Below are 5,000 nucleotides of genomic sequence, written 5' to 3' on the forward strand. Positions count from 1 at the left end.
TCTTTATGTCTCTCTGCCACCTCTCTCTCTCTATGTCTCTGTCTCTCTATCACCAGTCTCCCTCTCTCTCTTTCTCTCTCTCTCTCTCTGTCTCTCTACCACCAGTCTCCCTCTCTCTCTTTCTCTCTCTCTCTCTGTCTCTCTACCACCAGTCTCTCCCTCTCTCTCTCTCTCTACTCTCTCTCTGTCTCTCTACCATGATCTCTCTACCCCTCTCCTGCACTCTTCCTCTCTCCTAGCCTGTCTCTCTGCCCCCAGTAAAGGGGAGTGTATCACACCATGGTATCATCCCCACACCCTGCTATCATCCATCCAGACGTGTCCAGAATGCTGATGTGTGTGTGTGTGTGTGTGTGTGTGTGTGAGAGAGAGAGAGAGAGAGAGAGAGAGAGAGAGAGAGAGCATGTGTGTATGTGTGTGTGTGTGTGTGAGAGAGAGAGAGAGAGAGGAGAGAGAGAGCGTGTGTGTGTGACCCTAGCATGGTCCCCCACAGGCTCATTATACAGGTGTAGTAGAGAAGACATCCAGCACACATGGTAATACACTGTAATGGATCATACACACAAACACACACACACACAGACACACACTCACACTCACACACATACACACACACACACACACACACACACACACGCATACATACACATGCACATACACACACGCATACAGATGCACACACACACACACACACATATACATACACACACATACACACCAAGGTTATAATAGTTTTGGTTTTGTCATTAGTTTTTATTTTTATATCGTTTTAACTTTTTATTTTCAATTTCAGTTTAGTTTTGATTAGTTTTAAAGCAGGTTTGCTAGTTTAGTTTTTATTTTTTGAAAATGCTTAGTTTTAGTTTAGTTTTTATTAGTTTCAGTATTAGTTTTTTTTTTTTTTTCTTCTGCGCTAGCCTCATGACACTATTCTGATCTAGCAAGCTCATGTTGTTTCACTCCGTGTGAAACAAGCCATCTGGCGCACGTCAAGTTACTTCTGCGCAGGGGCACAGCTAAGAAAAAATGGAGGATAGATTTCATATCAAGCCTAATATTTTGGGTGATGTATGAAATGAAAAAGACTAAAACTAAGGACATTTTCTCAATAATTTTAGTTTATTTTAGTTAGTTTTGTAAACACACAATACAGTTTTAGTTAGTTATCGTTTTTTGTAAAGTCTTGTTTTTATTTTTATTTCAGTTAACTAAAATGTTTTTTCACACATAGTTTTAGTTTTTTAGTTAGTTTTCGTTAACTATAATAACCTTGATACACACACACACGCACTCACACACGCACACACACACATACACACACGCACACGCACGCACGCACACACACACACACACACGTGCACGCACACACGCACGCACACACACACACACATACACACACACACACACACTCGTGCACACACACACGCACACACAAACACACACATACTCCCCCCCCCCCCCCCCCTCTCTCTCTCTCTAAACTCAGTCACTATCTTCTACAGCCAAAGCAGCTCTGACAGTCTGGCCCCTCACACATACACACCTTGTCTCTGGGATACACCTCATTATCAAACAATTACTCCCTGAATTGACAGTTAATTAGTCTCAAGTCAGTTTAGCCCTGCCAGTGTAACCTTGAGACTGATAACTGTGATGGGATGAGGGGGGGGCAGATTAATCTACTTTTAGACTCTCTGTCTCCACACTGGTGAAGATATCACTGGTGGGATCTACTTGTGCAAGGTATAAAAAAGTGGTAGAGGATAAATTAGTGTGTGTGTCTGCGCGAGCGTGTGTGTGCGATAGTGTGTGTGTGCGTGCGTGTATGTGTGTGCCTGCACGAGCGTGTGTGTGCGAGTGTGTGTGTGTGCGTGTGTGTGTGTGTGTCTGCGCGAGCATGTGTGTGCGATAGTGTGTGTGTGCGTGCGTGTATGTGTGTGCCTGCACGAGCGTGTGTGTGCGAGTGTGTGTGTGTGCGTGTGTGTGTGTCTGCGCGAGCATGTGTGTGTGCAAGTGTGTGTGTGCGAGTGTGTGTGTTTGTGTGTGTGTGTGTGTGGATGTGATAACAGTGTCATCCAGCTTGTTTTGCTGAGCTGATAATGTAGGTGTTAATTAGGACCTCAGATCCCCACCAGCTCCCCCTCCTCCTGCTCACCTCACAATACCACCTGCGGGCACAGAATGTGTGTGTGTGTGTGTGTGTGTGTGTGTGTGTGTGTGTGTGTGTGTGTGTGTGTGTGTGTGTCTGTCTGTCTGTCTGTCTGTCTGTCTGCCTGTGTGCGTGCGTGCGTGCCTGTCTGTCTGTCTGTGTGTGTGTGTGTGTGTGTGTGTGTGTGTGTGTGTGTGTCTGTCTGTCTGTCTGTCTGTCTGTCTGTCTGTCTGTCTGTCTGTGTGTGTGTGTGTGTATGTGTGTGCGTGTGTGTGTGCGTCTGTCTGTCTGTCTGTCTGTCTGTCTGTGTGCGTGCGTGCGTGCGTCTGTCTGTGTGTGTGTGCGTGTCTGCATGCGTGCGTGTGCGTGCGTGTGCGTGCGTGCATGCCTGTGTTCACACCAATAAACCGCTCATCTCTGCTAGAGTGTGATCACGCCAATCAACTCAACCAAACATTGAGTCCCAATCACGCCATTATTCTGCACAATCTGAAAAGGCTGGGATCAGCATGACGTGTCCCGTTTAACATCCCACAAAAGCTCCGTTGGAAACAAGTCTGCGCCTCTGGAGTCTGCCGTTCCAAAGTCGGGCTGTTTCAAAACACAAATGCCCCTGTTTACCCACCCCCCCCACAGCTGTGTGGCACGCTGGGTGTGAACGTCTCCAGTTTGTGTAGCTGTGACAAGACAAAGCTCTCTCTACACGGCCTGCTGAAGCCGTGTGATTAAAGAGACGACAAGCAAAACCATCTGGCTGTCATGCTCATCTGTCATTGGTCGGCCCCCGCCATCAGCAGCCCATCACTCAGCACCGGCGCTGACGGGGGAGGGACCGCTCAGTTAGACGGGGAAGAGGGGAGAGAGAGAGGGGGGGTTTAGAGAGGGAGAGAAATGTTGCCTTGTTTTTGTGTACTCCTCGTCCCGGCGGACCTGTTGATGTTGTGGTCGGTGCGCGGGAGAGAACGGGAGCGTCCAGGCCTGATCCCGACTCTCACGGTCTCCCCGTCAACCCCCTGACCCAACCCTCCGGCCTCAGAGCTGGGGACGTACTCCCTGGTCCCTGACCCAACCCTCCGTCCTCAGAGCTGGGGACGTACTCCCTGGTCCCTGACCCAACCCTCCGTCCTCAGAGCTGGGGACGTACTCCCTGGTCCCTGACCCAACCCTCCGTCCTCAGAGCTGGGGACGTACTCCCTGGTCCCTGACCCAACCCTCCTGCCTCAGAGCTGGGGACGTACTCCCTGGTCCCTGACCCGACCCTCCGGCCTCAGAGCTGGGGACGTACTGCCTGGTCCCTGACCCGACCTCACCACCCCTCCCTCTCCCCTCTACCTCTTCTTCTCCCATCTGTCTCTCTCTCTCTTCCTCGCTAACTATCTCTCTCTCTCTCTCTCTCTATCTAGATAGCGGATATTAACTATCTCCCTGACTTCCTCTCTCTCTTGCCTCTCTTCCCCCTCTCTATCTCTCTCCATCACTCTCTTCCTCTGTCTTCCTCCTTCTCTCTCTCTCTCTCTATGATAACCTCATATATAAGCCCCAGTCAGCACAGAGGCCCTGGGAGAATGTAGGAAAACCCAGCCTCATTCTTCATCCTCCCATCCTGAACCCTCCCTCCCTCTCTTTCTCTCTCTCTCTCCATCCTGCCCCGTATCTCTGGGATTATCGATCAGGTGTGTGCTGTGATTGAGTCTGGGCTGTGTAATGTGGGCCTTAAGGTATCTCCTCAATAGAGAGAGCTTCATGACTTCTAAACATAGTCTGCTCCACCACACACACACACACACACACACACACACACACACTACCCTACACACCCCGCTAGAGACATGAACTCCGGTTCAGGTCAATACACAACAATGACAGGGGCCCTGGACCTGGGAAATGGATTTCTGATGCTGTGCTTGCCACTGTGCTGTTGCTATTGTTGTTTGCTGGTGACCGAGGTGGGGGTCGAACCCCTGACCTTCCTCGTGGGAACCTAAACACCTACCGGTACAGTAGAACAAAGACCAACACCCTAAGATCTGGAGGCTATAATTGGTCACAGGGCTAGACCGACTCATCACACCAGCATTGTTCCAAATGACTGGATCTCTGAGCTCTTGAGAGAAGAGCATTGATCAGTTCGGGCCACTCAGAGAGCACTGTACATGTTGTCTCTTGGCCAAACAAAAATGAAAAGTTCATGAGTACAGTTAGCAAGACTACTTCTTAGCCAGCTGTTTCTTAGTGCTTGCAACAATTTATACTGTAGAGATGAAAAAATAAACATGGATGGATGGTTCTCTAATTACACAGAAAGATGGAAGCCAGTGCGGTGTATGAACCACAGTACATTCATTATGTACACGCATTAGCATTGAATATGTCCGTAGATAGCTGGGCTTTCGCTGATACTCCCAAAGCCAAATGTATTTTGTTTGTCAATGTTTTAACTCCCAGCGAAGACACAACCCCCCCCCCCCACACACACACACACACACACACACAAACACACTCATTGTAATTGTCGAATGTCATTAGGAGTTGCCCAGAGTGGGGCCTCTGCTTATCAGATAAATAATGGTAATGATGATTATCCCTCATCCTGTCACCTCCAGGTCCCCAGGGGGCAGCACTGCTGCAGCTGGGAGCAACTCTGGCTCTAATTAGTTCCAGCCCTGCAGTCTTCTCCCCAGCCCTCTGCCTCTGCGGACCTCTGGGCTCTCTCTCACACACACACACACACACACACACACACACACAGACACACACAGACACACACACACACACACACACACCTTGTCTGGCTGAGGTAACATTGTCAGTGACTTGCTGCCATCCTAACCCTCGATGTTCCTCCACACAG

This window comes from Borostomias antarcticus (assembly GCF_949987555.1).
Source record: "Borostomias antarcticus genome assembly, chromosome: 7".
Lineage (NCBI taxonomy): Eukaryota > Metazoa > Chordata > Actinopteri > Stomiiformes > Stomiidae > Borostomias > Borostomias antarcticus.